At 39.7% G+C, this 19162-nt stretch overlaps 1 protein-coding gene across 15 annotated transcripts in view; it reads right to left on the bottom strand.

The window, feature by feature from the left end:
- Positions 1 to 18956, bottom strand: part of Chl1 (cell adhesion molecule L1-like) — a 222455-nt gene extending 203499 nt beyond the window's left edge. For 3 of the 15 annotated variants that reach the window (XM_006505467.3, XM_017321377.2, XM_006505470.3), the window contains exon 1: positions 18391 to 18955. The gene's annotated coding sequence lies outside the window, so the exon portion shown is untranslated. Of the gene's footprint in view, positions 1 to 17382; positions 17956 to 18065; positions 18138 to 18390 lie in introns of those variants that run through there. The other 12 variants (XM_006505473.3, XM_011241198.3, XM_006505468.3 and 9 more) reach the window with 7 other exon arrangements.
- Between the last annotated feature and the right edge of the window lie 206 nt (positions 18957 to 19162).

The raw sequence follows: 19162 nt of genomic DNA, 5'->3' as shown, positions 1-19162 counted from the left end.
ATTTTTTTCTAGCTCCTTCATTGGGGGCCCTGTGTTCCATCCAATAGATGTCTGTGAGCATCCACTTGTTGTTTGTTTTTCTGTTAACAGATGATTTCAGGATCATCTCAAAACTGAAATGGACTTCAGTAGGTTATTGGAATTAGTAGTCTAGGATGGAATGAATAACCCTGCATTCAGCATCTTGTCAATGGAGCGAACAAGCATGAATGTGCCATACATGCCTTAGAGAAAGCCTTCCTCTACCCAGTTGGTTTCTCTGACCAGACTCCAACTTAGAGAGGCTCTAGCTTTATGCAACAGGGGTAAAACCTTTCACAACTAGAGAATAAATTATACATATGTCACGTTTTACCACACCATAAGGTTTTATCAAAGGATATCAAATTACACTGTAATAAATACAGCAAAAAATTAGCTGTTGGTTTAAAAAAAGGCAGATCAAAAATGAAATTCCTTCTTTGCTTTTAAAATGTGAACCTCTTCTCTGGTCCCTTTGAACACTACACAGGTAACAGTTTTCTATCTCGGATGCCTGTATTAGGTTATCTGACTATCCCAATCTCATTCTCACCCTCTACCCTGCCTGCTATTTGAGTCCATACCCCAGAGCTTCAGCTTCCTTTAAACCTGGGATTTTTATCATCAGGTAGGTGCTAGACTCAGAGAAAAGGCAACAATACTCATATTGGTACTTCCTGGACACATGTTTGGGGGTGACTATAAGTCTCTTGGGATCAGCAGGTGGATATAACTCCTTCTGGGGTTCATGTGTAAGGACGGTGTTTTTCATGTATTAGGATCACCATAGATTTTTCATCTAATGATTAAATGTGGGAACAAGTTAAGAAAGGAGTGTGAAAATGGACTCCTAGGGGTTCACTCAGTTGTTCTTTCTGTTGCCGACATAAACTCTCTTGATAAAAGAAACTTAAGAGTGGAGGAAGTTTATTTTGTCTCACAAGGAATAACTCATTATGGTGGGAAACCATGTCGGGAGGAACTGAAGCCCCTGGTATATCACATCCATGGTCAGGAGAGCCAGAAGATGGATGTACTCTGCTGCTCAGTTCGCTTTCTCCAGCTATATTCTCTGGGACTCTGACTAGATAGTGGTGCTACCCAGTGTGGGTATCTCAATTAACGTAATTAAGATGCACACCCCTTCCCATCCCCTGCCCACAAATGGCTAGAAGCCCATCTCCTAGATGATTCTAGATTCTGTCAAGTTCACAATTGGTTGGTTTGGCCCTTCTTGTTTTGTTATACGTTTCTACCTGCATTATCACAGGACCTGTGATAACCTTAGCATGTGCTTTGTGTGAGACATCAGTGAGTTCATCACAGGAAAGCCAATCCCTGCAAATTCCCACTCCACCTTATAGGCTACAAAGAACTGTAGGTCTCTGGTATGAGTTAGTCTGTCATCATGAGGATTCAAATATTACAAACCACCTGAGTATTAAAGACAGAGAAAACATAAGCACAAGTCTGAAGCAGATGGCAGAATCTAATTAGAATGTGGTGAGTTTCTCTACTTCCATCCTATTAATGTTTATAGTAACGTCATTGCTGGCTAGTGACATGACTGTTATACTTTAACTAGTGAAATACGACTTGCATTTAAATAAATATATCTATACCTATACCTATATCTAAACCTATACAGTCAGTCAAAGACTCTGTATGTATGTATGTATGTATGTATGTATGTATGTATACACACAAACACACACAAACATATTCAATGAGCAGGTCAAACTATAGCAGGTGATAAAAAATGCTACACAAAGAGTTTGAAGTAGCATATCTTAGAGAACTAGTGCCAATGACTGGTCACTTCAGAATAAAGAAAAGCACATAAAGTCTGTGTGAGAAACTAGAAGCTTGGGAGGAGGGGGACTGGGGGCTGCTGTGCTACAGGGTCTCTAAGGATACAAGGATGCAGAGAAGAATAATGAAGCCTAGTGCCACTTTACTTGGAAAGCAAGTGTGACAGTTACTTGGCCAGCAAAACTGTGGGGAGCCAGGGGAGATTTCCAGGAAATACGTGATATCCTTGTCAAAATGACAAGCAAGAAAGGAGATTTGAACAGTGGCATTTAGGCTGTGGTAAAGAGAGGCTATACAGGGCAGAAATCTGGTGAGACTTGCTGTGCTCTAGCAATTGGAAGAACGAGCAAGGAATTTTCCAGAACAGTTGAGGGGGCAGCTAAATGTCTGTGTCAAGGAGAAAATAGAAGCAGGTATTTTGGTGATTTCAAAGGACAGACAATGGCAAGTTGCTAAAGCAAAACAAGAAGAAAGTGATCTGTGCTATAGCAAAATTACTGCATGTTGTGAAAAGGGAAGAACTGGAGATCGTACGCTCTATGCCAACAGCCAGAGAGGAACTGTCTCATGGAACTCACCGTGGTTCTCTACTACTCTGCCCCTCAGGCAGTTCTCACGACAAGTGTTATTTTATCATCTGAAAATGAAACCCATTCGAGAAGCATACTCCTATAAGGTTATATTACTTGCAGATTTCTCATGCACCAGGCTGCAGATCCTATAAGGGAAGGGACGAATTAAAAGGGTCACCATGGAGAACTGGAATGGTGCAGATGAAACGTCAAAATTACCCTGTGGTATCTTTAGTTCCCACGATAGCCACTTATTGCCCTTCTCTGTGTTTTGTTTAACACCCTCCAGACTCTTGACTAAAACTTTTAGAATATATCCACTTAGCAGATAGGTAGCTTAAATAGCATCACAGTCCTGTAGCAGTGGTTTCCCAGATTTGTTGCAAGACATTTATGGACTGCCCTCAGCAAAGTGTCTAGCAAATACATTGATCCATGCCTTTGTTTATTAAATCTTTTCTCCAGTGAAACGGTTCTTTCACAGTAATCTGAATTTTTGTTTCTGAATCACAGTCCCTCAAAACTATCACTTTTTCTCTTGAATTCAAGAGGTGTGTTGTCAGTTGACACTGTGAATAAGTCAAGATGACCTGTTGAGAAAATAAAGCAAAAATCTGATAACCTGTGAACGCCTGGTCTAGGCACACTCCTGCTAGTTCTGTGGATTCTGAGGCTCTTGCTTATAAAGATACACTCACATGCTGGCTTCCATTCAAAGGGAATTTAATAGCCAATATAGAATAGAATCCACAATAGTATAGTACTTTATTATTACATATGCTGCCTTTGTCATTAATATACCTTGTGGAATATGAAAATATACTCACATCCTACATGTGATTTGCCAAGACAATCATAGCCTATCATGTTCTTGTGTTTGTGATAGGTAAGTCAAAGCTTTAGCATAATAAGATTGATATCCCCACACAATCTGTAATATATAAGAAAAAGGGAGAGGCACATGAAGAAGAAGGTGGCAACAAGACTTAGTTAGACAACATTGTAAAGGTCATGAGTACACGGGCATGTGCACCTACTGGGCATGAGTGTACTTCTTTATAATCAAAGGGCATCAGAAGGGAAAGGAGTCGTCCAAAGATGCTCCCTGAGCTATCTATCCTGGGTCTGCTTCTTTTTCTGTGCTTCTACAAGACTACAGTAGTTGTGAGAATTGTGACCAGGCTCCACACATCAGCCCTGTTTCTCTTATAGCTGTGCTTCTGCAAGCTGTAAATAAGATATTCCAATAGCCAAATTCCTCCTCGTCATCATCATGCCACAGCAAACTGCCTACTTCCCTTTCTGTTGTGGTTACATGACCATGAAAGGAAAAGAGAAACTGTTCTCTACTCTCTTCCCAGTAGAGTCCAGCAACCCTGGTCAACCTAAGCAGTAGGCCTCTCAGTTTCTGGCATGTGAAATTCAGTGTAAATGGCCCTTCTGCTAAGTGATTTCATACTTTTCACAAGTTCAAGAGATTTATAAAAGAACTGAATAAGAGAGGGGATGAATCTAAACAAATCTGGGAGAAAGAATCGAAGCATCTTGTCCAACCCAAAATTATTAGTCTATAGTATTCATGCTGACACAGGGCCCCTTTATCTCATCTCACTGCTGCTCTCTGTAGATAAAAGCCACAGGCATCTTATGAATCATAGTAGAGTACACAGCCTTTGTCATTAACATACCTTGTGGAATATGGAAATGTACTGTAATATCCTACAAGTGATTTTGCCAAGAAAATCAGAGCCTATCATTTTCTTCTGTTTATGGCAAGTAAGTCAGAATATTAGCATGACCTCTAGGGCAGGAAGTCCTAAGGTCCAATGAAATAACAATAAATGAATATCTCTCTCTCTCTCTCTCTCTCTCTCTCTCTCTCTCTCTCTCTCTCTCTCACACACACACACACACACACACACACACACACACACACACACACCATAACAAAACAGGATAGCCTCAATTTTTCCAAAACTCAAAAACTATTGGCATGTTACTATTCTCAAATTTGATGGTCTTAAGCTTTATGAAAAGTGAGTGATTGAGGATAGAGAGATGGATCTTCTGGATGGCTCAAAACTACTTCTGTATTCTACAGACACTGTCATCCATATGTGCGTGCACATGCACACACACACACACACACACACACACAAACAAACAATCTTAAAAACAGAAGTGGGTATATTGCAAGGAACATCATGCTCCCCTAGAACGCAATGTCTCCCTGGAAGATTTTTAATTTTTATGTAACTGACCATGTGGTGAATAATAAGTATAAATATATCAAAGGAGATAGTTTGTCAGTTTACTGTCAATATGACAAAATGGCTAAGATAATAAAGTTATAAGAGATGAGGTTCATTTGGCTTGCAATTTCAGAGGTTCGATCCCATGCCCTGTCACAATGAGTCTCTAAAGAGTGGGGACTAGGTGGCAATGTAAAATTGCTTTCTTGATGGCCAGCAGGCAATGGATAGAGTAAGAGGGGAGGCCAAGTGCTCCTTTTCCTTTGAAAGCCACCTACTCAAACACCCATGGGCCTCCAACTAGTACCTACTTTCTAAAGGTTCTACCACCTTACTGTAGATCAGTCTACCTAGAGTACATAGTAGTTGATTCTATAAATCTGTTCATGAACATTTCTATTTTTCCATTTCTCCCTATCTTATCTACTAGAATCTGACGTTGAGAAGATAGATAAGCCCTATCACTGAATCTTGACTTTCTTTTTTCCAAACCTAGTCTTTAGAAAAATAGGTGATATTGTAAGTTGTGTTTTTAAGACCCTAAGCTGTCATGAAAAGAATATTGACACAGAAAAGGCCACAAGAAAAGTAACCAGGGCCATGTGGGCTTTATGTGGTCTTTTTTGCCACAACATCACACAGATGATGGTAAGCCATGTTGGATTACCATCCCATCCACGCAACCCCTGACCAACATGGTGTTGTCCTATAGTCACTCAACTGAGTTCTGCCTAAAGCCCTGACAAAAAGTGACAAGATATTTCATGGTTTCATGGTTTAAACTTATGGAATAGTTTGGCATGTATCAACAGATAGGTGAGAAAATGTCCTTTCACATGTTACATAACTGGATAAATGGCCATATTTGAGAATTATCTTTTAATATCTCCACTTGTGACTTTTATTACAGCAATTCTTGGTGACAACTTGATGAGATCTGGAACTAGCAAAAGCCCATGTATCTGGGTATACCTGAGGGGATTTTTTTTAACAAATTAAATAATTTTTACATTGAAAAACCCAGTTTTAATCCATAGTTTTTGAGTGGAAAGATTATTGTTAGTCTGTACCACATTTTCTGGAAGCAAAGGACATGGAAGTAGAAATCTTTCTCTTTTTGCCTGCTTGCTCTTGCTATCACTGGCAAATTTATTATTTCCCTGGCATTGGAGCATACGTCTTTGGGATTCTAGTGTTGACTGAATACTAACAGACATCCAGCCTTGTGGAGTGAACAATTACAGGATTCTTGGATTTTGCATTGGTAGACAGCCATTATGCGATTCAACTAGCTGGACCACAGCATGAAAGACATTTGGATAAATTATATGTGTGTGTGTGTGTGTATATATATATATATATATATATATGTGTGTGTGTGTGTGTGTGTATATATATGTATATATATATATATATATATATATATGCACACACACATATATATGATTACATGTGTGTATACATATGTATGAATATAAATAGAAAACATATTCTGTAAGTTTTTATCTTGAGGGCCCTGACTAATACAACTATAATAAGTTCCCTCCAGGTTGTCTTCTCAGTGACAAACTGTTGGTTCATTTCCCAAATGATACCCTAAGAATCAGATATAAAAAGTATATATCTGTTAGCCAGATCCATGCTATTTTGTAAAGTTCCTCTATTTTTGCTGCACTGTTTCAAATCCACTAACTACAGTCATTTGCATTTCCAGAAGTAAGGTAGCTTGTTTGCCTAGATTCGTGTCTCCCCTGTACCATCAATCCTTAATAATGACCAATGAGAAAAAGTCTTTATTGATCGATCACCTTAAACAACCACTCACTGCTAACTCTATCAATAGCCAACTGAGGACCAATAAAGGAAACATTTCAATATGGTCATCACCCCTATTCCTGTGAAAATTACCAGAAAGGATACACAATCCACATTTCTAACATGGGGGTCTGGTCTCTTCCCAGACCTGCAGTCATTCTGCTGTCTATCTGCCTACCTGTCTGTATTACTATATTTTTCAATGCATTGCTCTTTAGAAAGACAATTAGTCTAAGTATTCTCCTTGTACTCCAAACCCCAAACATTTTACTATCCCCTGAATTTAAATTATCTCAAGTCCTATGGTGAATTATTTATGTGCAGTTCATCAAAGCAAAAGATGAGAACAGAGTAAGTCTGATTTCAGAAGTCAATCATATGGGGACAGTGTTTATACAGTATGTTCTTCATGTGCAGAATCAATTTTAAAACATATGCTACAGTTCACCTTATTGTTCACCTTATATGCAATGGACAATGCAGTGCCCTGCCTGCAAACAATATCACCTGTTTTGGATACTTATTAATGCCCTGACTCTAAAATGTACTCTTTGGAAAAGGTTTCTTATTCTGTTAGGGATTTCATCTTACACAGCAAGAGGACTGGAAAAGAGTTGTTCCACCTGGCTTTCAGAAAATGAGCTGCACTCCAAGAGGTAATGTACCACAGTGCATTTCTTTTATTTTGAACTGTTGTTGTAACTTCGGGACCATTATCCACATGATTTTTGAGTTATCCCATTCCTTACTGCAAAGCTCTCTTTCCTGATGGAAGGACACGGAGTGTAACTTCTTTCCTCTGTAAACGAGCCTGTAACACTGACCTGTCAACCACTAAATATGGCACATATTGTCATCTACTAAAACCAAACAGATGATTGTGTTTGTTCAAATTGTTTCAAAATAAAAGCAAATACTGACTGAGGACAGATTTTCATAATAAAATTCTGTGCCATACAGTAATGATTTTTTTCTCAGAAAATTAGATTCTTCCGTTCAAATTCCAGGATGGTTGTATAATGCATAGGTAGCTGCTGCTGACCTTGGGCAGCCATCCATGCACTCACTTGCTTATTTTATATTTTATATGCCATACTAAAATAATTGTTTTATTGTCAGCATTCTTTTGGAAATATGTGAGAAGTCATTATATCACTCAATATGAGTTTGTATTTTAGGACATTTATAGAGATTTAAATATATTTTGATTGGGCTTTAATACCATGTGTTAGTTATGATAACTTTCACGTTTAAGAAATTAGCCTATATGATTCAAGACCTTCAAACTCATTTTAAATGTTTTTGGACTGGGAGCAAATACATAATAATTTCAGTGTTTCAACTGTGAGCTTAGTTATGTTATAAATACTGCACACCAATCTCCTCTCATGCATAAACATATCTGCAACCGCCCATGAGTCCAATTCATTCTTGGTATCAGTGCCAAGCAATGAAAAAGACAGTAGAATTCAACCTTCAAAGATAATAAACCACAATACAGATGCAGATGGGTAAAAAGCCCAGAAGTTAATGATCCATTCCTTTTATAAACCACAAAAACAAAGGTGCATCCCAACTTGTTTCTCAAGGAGGACAGAGCCTGGCTTTCTCCAGAGACAGGAAATGACAGGCCACAGTTTTCTATCCTTTCTCACCAGCTCTGTATTTGCAGGGGCAAAAAAACGGCAGAATGTATCTTTAATTGAGGTAGTAAATACTAGGCTGTAGCAGATTGTCTTACTGTTAAATACAGTAATGGGTTTTTAATGGCTGTTGTCCAAAATTACATTGGAGAAAAATGGTTTATTAGTAATAATAATAGCTGACACCTTTATCTTCAAAACACTTTACAAATATTAGCTCATTAATCCTCCAACTGCCACTGAAGGGGATGGTCAATGTTGTTCCTCTCCTCAGCTTATAACTGGTGAAACAGGAAAAGAGAAGAAAGCTTTTCAAAAGATTTTGTGTGCGGATGTCAGTTTTCAATTTAAACAAGTCGTATCAATTTTAAAATGTGAATGGAAGGCATTCTCTGATGACAGCCCCACCCATCACACACTTTTTTTTATTAAAGGGACAGGGTTTAAGGTCAAATCCAATTTATTTGACCTTGATCCACTATTGCACATACTAGGTTGCACCTGACCTCCTTAGTCTTTTACTCCAAGCACCTCAACTGGGGGCAAAATCTATCCAACCTCAATCACAGACAGAAACTTGCACGCATAAGACAATTAGGCTGTTGAGACTCCATGAGATCTATCTCCTCTGAAAAATTTCCAGAGGTCACAAAGCAAAATGGAATTAAGGGATTTTTTTAAAAGTTAGTTTGTTTTCTATTTTTATCCATTCATTTTGATCTCCACAGAAAAGAGTATATCACTGAAAAATAACAAATAACTCCAAGTAGTCAATTAATTATTCATGCACGAATAGGTTGTAGGCTGCACATGTTAGAGCTATTGTTTATGTTTCCTTGCTTATGGCCATATCAATGCTCTGAAATTCTTGTCATTATACAATCTATGGATCATTTTTAGCACCATAATGTTTGAAGCTAATATATTAAATGTTGATAGTCGGTGCATTGTATAGTGTGAGTTACAAAAATATAAAGATACTCACAACCCAATGACAAACATGCTTTTGTGAAAAACTAAGTGCTGTACTCGAAAGAAGCAGGCAGGGGTTAAACAAATGCTCAACATATGAGTACACAATGGAAAGAGACGGGATCTCCTATCTACGAAGAACAGGGAACAAACATATTCTTAATACCAACCTGCACACAAAAAGGAGCCTGTTAAAATCAATTAGCATTTAAGAATGCTATTTACATATACACACTAAAATACTAACAAATTAGCATTTACTTCTAAATACTCTAATTAAAAGACAAGTCCCCACCTTTCCAAAGTCTAGTTCATCAGCTGAGAAAAGAATAACATTACTTCCCAAATTACCAATATATTGATTGACAGGCACCGATAAAGATAGTGTTATATTTAAGGTCTCAGTCATTGTAAACAATGGTAAGGTGAGACAGATCATCTGCTACCTTGAACTATTTTTTTTTTAAATCCAGAATAGCAGAAATGCCAAACACATAATACCATTGGTGACATATAATATCCAGATGTGAGAGAAATCCATGCATATTTATATTATGAATTATCTACAGTCTTATTTTAAGAATGCAGAAATTGTAAGCAAAATCTCTGGAGAGAGCAATTGCTGGCTTCTACATACAGCGCTACCCAGGATCTGGCACAGGAACTACCATGGCAACAAATGCTCATAAGGTACACTTTTAGAGGAACACAAAAGCTCCCATGGAGTTAATAGTCAACTTGAAAAAAATCTAGAACCACCTGGGAGACAATCCTTGTGATCGTGTGTGTGTGTGTGTATGACTGTTGCAGTGTATTTTGACAAGATTACTAGAGGAAGGAAAGACCAATCCACTTTGGGTTGCACCCTTCAATGTACTGGGGCTTGAACTGCATAAAAAAGGGGAAAAGCTAGTTTGTCAGGGAATTTAATCGCAGCAGAGTTTAACTAAGATAGCTACACATATCCCCACCTCCTGCTAATTTTCCTCTCAGTAACCATTCTTCAATATGACTCTATTGCATGAAGGATTTTAAAACCTCTTTTTAAATGGTACTGTAAATAAGATATGTATCTGTTGCATAACACTTTAGAAAGACTGCTTTTTATCTACTTTTCTTATGTTTACCTTGAATAATCAGATACATAACAAGTAAGTTTGAACAGACAACAGAACTATATTGGTAGTCTATAATGAAAATCAGAATTGATCCTTTAGAGGAACATTGATAGACACAGTACATTTTGAGTATGAAATGTCAGAAAAGAGATGCTGAAATGGTATATTGGACTAGGTCCAGCACAGAGTAAGTACAGTTGAAAGCTTTGAGTTCTGTCATTGACACTTGCTAGCAATATTGGGTCATTTGAACAAGACCCTTCTATGTACTATACGGCTTAAAATGGGGTATTGTGACATTAGTACTTTCCTCAAGTTACTGAAATGCAGATTGCAAAAGACCAAGTAAACATTCGAAGATGTCAGATGGAATTATTTAAGTAGCTTCTGCTTGGGCTTGACTCCTACAACAAGCATGAAGTCATTATTCCCTATGTGATTGATTTGTAGATGGATGATCCATACAAAGCTCAGGCTGATCTTGAATTCATAATCCTTCTACCTCATCCTTGCTGGGATTGCAGGTAAGTATGACCACACTCAGTTAAATAAGTCAAGCTTCTTTAAAATGGATGACTACTTTCACTGTCTCATAAGAGAGCCCTTGACCCTACTCCCTTACAAAACCCTACAAGGAAGTATCACAGAATTGTGGAAGTGTCATACAAATCCACTCCCTATTTTTGCCAGGACTGAATTCAACCTTGGAAATGCAAATGGTGACATTTGTAGCATTTTACTAGATTTGTTAAAGCCCCCAGTCATTCACATAGTGTCTCTGAATTTGAAGGGGAGAAAAAGTCATTGTTTGTATGCTTGCTCCTATGTTTCAAATAAGGAAACAAGTAAAGAATTAGGAAGGCAAAGAAGAAGCATTTAATTGGGTTATCAATGAGGTTATCTGAGCTTGCTTTTTACCGAACTTCCTGGCTAGCTATTTGCCTTTGAGTTAATGTTTTGACATATAAAACAGGCTACTACCCTCCTCACTTCTGCTGATCATGTTGCTCTAAAAGTCAAAATGGATATAAGAACATCCTCTAAAATAAAAACTCAGGGCTTGCATAACACAAGGTAATACATTTTAAGTGGCCACTTCATAAGTAATTTTCTGAATTAGTGGAAAAGAAGTTTGAGTGGTAGAGTCCCCTGAAAAGGTCAGTATTTATTTTCTTTCAAGCTTATTTGTAGATGAGATGATTTCTTTTGGATCCATTGAAATGTACGGGAACTCATAATGAATTGATATCGCCCATTTTAGATTCTTTAGCACAGTTCTTCAGTACAGTAGTACATTCTGTTCACAATCAACTATTATTGTATCATCAAAATTATTGCATTCTTCTTACCTATTTATATTCTATAATCATTGAGAATGCCTCCTCCCTTAGCTTCAGAAACACAAATCACTCAGCAGTATACTCTGGAACTATTTCTTTATTCTTACCTTGTGTATTCAACTTTGCCAAAAACAGGGATACCCTGCAAAGATCCACATGTCCAGGTGACACTGGTGTTCCATTGCCACTGTTACTTGATCCTCCACTTCACATGCACATCAACTACTGTCCCCAATGTCACATCAAAGCTTTCCTTGGGGAAGGAGTTCTGCTCCATGAGCAAACCTGATTCCATAGAAGCTGTCTTTGGCATCTCCTGCACTTTTGTATCAACACTAGTCTTGGAAAGCAGAGAGAATCCAGGCAGATGGACAGTTTGTTATAAAGCTTGGGGGCCACAGTTGAAGCACATATGTGGTTATGATCACACCCATCTGGGGTGATAAAAATAAAGGAAGATATAATAGCAAAAGAAATGAGCTAAAGATGTCCTGAGGTTTGTTTGTGGCAATTCAAGTTGTATCTTTCATTACTCACTTTCCATAAGTTAGAAGTATCCACTAGATACTGAGTTTTGTTGCACACCTATCAAACCCCTCTATTATGAACCCGCATCTATCCTGTTCTATTCTGAGATAGCTGGCCTTTACAGAGAAGACTCCTTTAGCTTCTGACTGGGGGTCAAGTTTGCTATTCTGCAGAAGGAGTAGCACTTGTTGAAACAGGGAGATGACATTGTCTTTTGACTAGGCATTAGTTACACCTCTGTCAAAAGCCACAGGTTCAATCTGGCTCTTCTCCTAGTGACTTCAGTTCCAACTTTAAGATGAAGGCCAGTATCATCCTCAAAGTTATTTAACACAACGTTGATTTCTCCTAACCCTATTTTAAAAAGATGCCAACTCCTATTTAAAATTCCTTTGACTGGCCCTTTGAAAACTAAAATCATTGAAGGGGGGAGGGGTTAGGTTTGACCAAGACCTGACAAAAATCTGAGTCTTTCAATACCCAAGAGGGTGCCATTCAGCTATTCAATTCAGACTAAGGAAATTTTCTATCAGCCAAAATCACAGGTCAAGTTATATGATTTGTTTTCCAAAATCAGTCATATAAAGAACTCTTAGAACTTTACATATTATATAAAAATTTTAATTAGAATTTTTGGGGGAGCAGGCAGAAAAAAATACATTTTCATACTATATTCAATCCAAAGGGCAAAAGTTTGAATTCTAAATTCTTTTTATTTGACACTGCACAAGAAGGTTTTAAGCTGAAACTCACCTATAAGATAATTTTATCCAAAGTTAGTTATTATTCCTGCTTCCTTTGAAATCATAAGGTAAAACACACCTGTTTACAAACCTCAGAATACCTGGTTTCCTGATCTTTAAGCCTGCTATAAATCTATGAACCTTGTGTGACGTCTTAAATTCCGTGTGGCTTACTCCAATAATCCACAAAAATCCCAATAATGGCTTCTTTTCTACCTTTCTAATAGAGAGAAATGGCTGAAAAATGAAATTGTACTCATCAGGGACTGGACAAAGCTGTTATGTTTTCTAACCAAACTTCATGACAGCAGGGCAACTGTGAGTCAGTACTCAGGGCTGCAGGGTCTTAGGGATGACATATGCAAACCTAAGGCAATTGGGGCAGGACACTGGAATCTCGTTGCAAGCTCCACAGACTCTGATTGATGGGAGTAGGGTAGTAATCTGAACAGCTTTCTAAGTACTTCTCATTTCAGCCACAACTAAGAACTACTACTCTGGATCTTTGAAACAGCTGACAGAATTTATATAAGTGCATCTAATTAATATAGGTAAAATACAATGGCATCGTGGCTTGCAGCTCACACATATTCATACACAAAAGGGCTAAGCAGGCACCTATTTATCTGTTCATTCACATACTAAGAAGGATATAAAAAGCTGGAAATTAATGAGCAGTTAATAAGTGCAAATGGGCTCTGTATAGAGAGAATCTTGTGTAATGTTCACAACAACAAGCATGAGCTAGGTGCGTAAGCCATTTTTATAAGTGGAATCAATCTGAACTCAAAATGACTTCGCTACAACACCTGTGAGTTGGCCACTTCAATTTTGAACCCTGGTAGCCTGACTACAAACCCATTGCATTTAACCATCACAACAATGTGCTTTCTACCATGCCAGGGACTGTAAGAGTTTATGAGGTGCATAAAATGGAACACATGCCCTCAAAGAATTTACAATCTGAAAATGGAATTGTGATGAGCACTAAAATTCATAGGCTGTAGAGGAAAACGATATGAGTGTTGTTCTCAGAGAGTAAGGAAAAAGGCAATCATATGGGGTGGGGAGCTGGTAGCTGTGTAGATTTCCTATTTCTGTAATTACTAAGAAAAAAAGCAAACATCAGAAGGAAAAATGTGGCGAGATATAGTAAAAGCCCAAATGTATTGCTACATTTTCCAAATTCAATGCATTTACTATTGTTGACACAGTCTGCCTGCGTCCTCTGAGTTGGATGTTCATGTCTACCTCAAGTTTACTCAATTGCCAGTTCAACTGATGACCAATGAATTCACAACACAGCATCACAGCTTAAAGGATTCATCTCACCTCAAAGCACTCTGCCTCTATCTCTACGCTTGAGTCTTAATTACTTTCATGCATACACCTACGCATAGTCTTACTGAATTGACTTTAGAAAAAGATGCACAATTTGTATGTTTTTATTAGAAACAAATTGAACGTAAATAAAACAAACATTGTTTAGGAAAAATTCTGAAAAATGAAGAGTACCCTTTTTATATTTTTATTATTGAAACACAATGGAAAGGTAACCAGATCATTTTTTGAATCTGCAATACACAAAATCTCAATTAGTTATGGTCTATTTGTGCACTCACTAAAAACATTTGTTAACAAAACAGAATTTTCTACTTTACTGGATAAATATACCAGAAGAAATTGCAGAATAATGTTGGGTTGCCAAGCAACCACCACTCTACTCCCTCCCTTGTTTGGGATCAATCCGACTCATTCATCATGCTTCCTAACATACTGCTGGAGATTTCCAACCAATTTGATTTTCTTGGGAAAATTATAGTGACTTTTGGTAACACAATAACACTTTCATTCTCAGAAGATAAACTTAGATGTTCTTTTGATCAAAGGGATGTGTTAATTCATTATTCTCTACATGGTGCTAATGAGAAAGCTATAATTAACTAACCACACTATTAAAACACACATACAATAAACTGCAGCAATTAGTAATGTTTAAAGTGATAACCAGCCCCCAAATTAGAAAATACAGACTCTTCCCTCTACTAAATATATTCAGAAAAGAGAAAGCACCATATCTAATTAAATTGAGAATTGTTTCCAGTCCCTCCCAAGGGGAAGGAAAGACACGTGATCCCCAAAATGTGAGAGATTTCACTTGAATAGTAGAGAAAATGGCTCAGTGCCAAGTCTACTTGTAGGTAGGCTCAAAGTGCTGGTGAATAATGTAATCTTGTCTTTCAAAGAATGCTTAGCATAATATTTTTTCCAGGAATGAATAGAAAGAATATCATGCTTTCACTCATTAGCTGTGTTAACTTAGCATATTGTATGTAAATCACCAGAATAATTGCATTCTCTTCAGACTGAATTAGGATGAAGCTGTAATCAAAATGTTCATAATTGAAAATACAGTATTCTCAGAGTTGGTTTGAAAAAAAAAAAGGGAGCATAGAACACTGATTGAATCAGAAAATATAGTTCATCACTGCAAGCAGCCTCAGTAGAGAGACAAGTGCATCCTCTTGATTATACCTTGACACGTTAATTAGTTCCCCAAATTCAGGGCTCAACACCTTCCAATCTGTCACGTTTTTCTGCCGCCTCCCTTTGTCTGCCCTAATAAGCCTTTTCCAAGTGCAAGGCTGCTTAGATTTTTAAAGTCAAATAGAAAAATGGTGAAAAGTGAAATCTGTCTCCAGAGCAGATGACGTTAAATCACAGTGTTGGCTGTCATCAATCAAAGGGCAAAATAATTCCCAATAAATAGAACATTTAGTGCCAGAGCTCCTGGGAAACAATATGTAAATGATTCCATGAATTTCAGACAAGCTGTCACACTAATTCCTCAAGGTCCCTTTTAAAGCTGACATGCCAACTGTGGATGTGGGTGCTTCAGTGCTTACAGTAAAGCACCACTCTGCCACCTGAACCGCATCCCACAGCGTATTGTAGACCATCATCCCTCCTGTCTGACGTCAGTTGCTCTTACTTAATTTTTCCCTTCTCAGTTAAAACTCACAGGACAAAGGTTCTTAGCTTACATCTTCAGAAAAATGAATCGGGTTAAATTATTTCAGGGAAGCAACTTTAGGTCTAACATATCTCCTATCTTCAAATATCTCAGAAGGAAATATAAAGACAGGCTTCTATACAGGTAATGCTTTTCTCACTGAGATAGACTTCAATAAGTTATATATGAAAATATTCTTTAAAACTGATTTAAAGCTAGTTGCCTAATTGGGGTGGGGTATTAGCATACAGATACCAGCACGTTGTGCATGATGTGATTTCCTGTTGCACAATGCCAGATACATAAAACGTATACAACCATGAGGCACTTGCAAGGAAGGAAAGGATCCTGTGAGTGTGAACACAGAACAGTCTGGAAAAGAATGTGTTTAATCTTCATAGTCTTCTGCATTTTCTGAAAGAGAGTCTAGTCAGCTGCCACAAACTGTACCCCCAGCTCCCTAGTAAGGGCACCTCATGCATTAGATGACAGTTACTCCGGAGCATCCACGTGATGACGGGAGGGCAGACTTTGCCATTAGGAGAGGTGAATGTATTGGAGCACGAAAGACCATGAGAGGGAAGATCTAGGTATATATTAGACTCTATAGCCAAGTTAAATCTGGAAAGCAATAGGTCGATGTTATCACAAAGGGACTGAAACTGAGACAAGCCCAACTGCACCATAAACAGGTGAGAGGTGGAGCTCAGATCCTACAAACAAAATTATGGGGGAGGGGCGAAACTGGATTCTCTTGTGATCAGTGGTTTTCCCTGGGCAGCTTTCTAAGCTCTGTCCAGCACTGGACTCGGAGCTAATCTGCTAAGAACTGCTCAGGTTTTCTTTCTCAATCTGCTGCAAACCAGATTTACGAGTGGAACAGAGTATCAATAAATTTAACAAATGTCATTTTCTAAAATTAGATAACACAGAATTTTGCCCTCAATAAAAGTGCCGAGAAAGGACAATCTACCGTATCTAATTAATTTGCGTATTAATTATAACAGCAGCACCACCAACAACAACTAACTTCTGGATAATTATTTCTCATCAGAGAAGGAGGGTAAACTGTCTGCTTGGATAACCTCACTCCAATCTTCCAACTCAAAATGGGATGAATTGATACCCATTAGTAAGAGAGAAACTGAGACACAGAATAAATAACTACTCTAAGCCACACATTCCAGAGTAGATAGGGCTGGAACTCACAGCCAGGCGCGCGCTCCAGCGCTCTACCTTGATGTACCTCCAAGAGTTACCTAGGTCAGCACCCACGCGCACGCGCAAATCTCCCACTATTTCCAGCAGCGGGAGCGCGCTGTGGTGCACACGCCTTCCGCTGGCTGCTACCAGCCAGCTCTTCTCAGTTCTGGCCTGCGGGGCGGTATTGATCTCCTTTCTCCCCAGGCAGAGTCGGAAGCTCCTTCCCCGCCCAGCCGCTCAGTGCCACGCACACCTGCTCGTGCTTGCTGGCTACTCGCACTCCCCGCCCATCCTCTCAACCCGACCGCAGACCACCCACCCAGCTCCCTCGCTGCTTTGGTCTCCAATACCTGAATCATGGTGCCGCTGCTCCTCCCGCCCCAGATTTTTCACAGGAATTCCTCAGCTCTGCCCCTCGCTGAGAAAGTGAGGTTCTTCTCAGCCAAGGGACCCAGGGATGAAGACAGCCAGGTTTCCCCAGCCTCTCGGCTCCAATCCTCTTTCTCCAAATCAATCATTTGCTCCCTGCTCTCTCCCTACGCACACTTTCACTCACGGGAGGAAAAAATAGGAAGAGACAGAGAAAGAGGATAGGAGAGGCACAAAGAGGAAAAAGGGACTGTCCGTGACTGGCATCCCTAGCTCCCGGGGCTTGGCTACAAGGGAGTCATGGCAACCGGGGGACCCCCCGACCTGCCTTCTAGCCCCCACCGTGTTCGGTTGAGATGGAGTGCTCTGCTTCTATCTTTTCCCTAAGCTGGCAGTTCACAGATCGATCATTCATTCCAAGCTGTAGGCATTTAGGGAACACCACTGCAAGCAAGATGCATCTCTAGAGACTTAACAGCTAGATAGGGAATTTGGGGCTGGGGTTAGAAAGTCTGGACCCCAACACCTATAGGGGGTTAGTGGAGAGAAATGTAGTACTTGCCCCCCACTCCCTGAAGGCTATGGTCTATGGAGGGTATGCATCCTCTCCCTAAGGTAAGGAGGCGGGCGGTGGCTATGTTGGAAGAAAGACAAATCAGCCTACCGAAGGTTGGCAGCTTGGAGGTGCAGGGGTCCCCGAAGCTTGTTTACTCCATCCACTGACCTGGAGCTGTCAAAAAATCCAGCCTTAGCCACCTGCGGCGGTGCTACGAAAGGTGGCGCCTCTTCTCAGGTTAGGGAAGGGACCTTGAGCCACTCCCATTTTGGGCAAGGACGGAACCCAGGGATGTGCACCATTTCCCTTTCATAAAGAGTTGCTCTTCTCCCAGGAGCAAGCCCTTGATTTCCTTCCACCTCCCTCAAAGAGTTGACTAAAGGGCAGATGGAGAGAGTCCCATTTCTTGTAAGGCACGCGCAAATAGACTCACCTGAGCCGCCTCTTGACATCCGATCTGTCTGGTACCTTCTCTTGGGAAAACTTCTCCTAAAGCTGGATCACTGGGGCAAAGGGGACCAACGAGGTCCAGCGCCTCTTGGAGAATCCAAGGGAGTTTCTAGTTGGGCGCTTCCCGCTGATCCACACCCCGATCTGCCCACAGAGATCCCGTCTGCCCCCTCCTGCTGTTGGCACAGGTCTCCAGAAGGCTGGACCTGTTCGAGCTTGTACCGGTATCCACGCCCTCCTGCCGGAGACGACTAGCTCGCGCCTCTTTTCTGCTGTCCCCGGGATCTGCTCTGCCACCCTCACCCACACGGCTTCTTTTCCCTCCCTCTTACACACACTCCCTTGGGACAAGAGGCAGCTACAGGCTTGAGACTTTGGTTTTATGAAAAGCGAGGGACAAAGAGAAAACTTTGCTTGTCATTTTTAACATCTCTAAGCCCTCAAAGAGACAGGGTAGCTGCCGGGTTCGCCTTGCCACTGAGAAACCGAAAAGAAACCCCTCCCCTCTGCTCCCTGGTCCACCCTCCTCTGTCCACATTCCACACACAGGCTCCCAGTCTCTTTTACCCTTTGCTGTATGGCTGAGGGGTGTGGTACCTTGTACCACTTTTTTTTTTTTTTTCTTAAAGTCTTGCCGGTTTTGCTTCTTTATTTAGGAGGGCGATGGGACTTGCAATTTAATTTACAAAAGAACCATCTCCATTAGCTGTCAAATCAGTGCAGGCATAAATTTAAAAAGCTCTTCTACTGTTATC

The sequence above is a fragment of the Mus musculus genome, chromosome 6 (assembly GCF_000001635.26).
Source record: "Mus musculus strain C57BL/6J chromosome 6, GRCm38.p6 C57BL/6J".
Taxonomy (NCBI): Eukaryota; Metazoa; Chordata; class Mammalia; order Rodentia; family Muridae; genus Mus; species Mus musculus.
The sequence above is the reverse complement of the archived record's forward strand: the minus strand, read 5'-3'. Positions and strand labels throughout refer to the sequence as shown.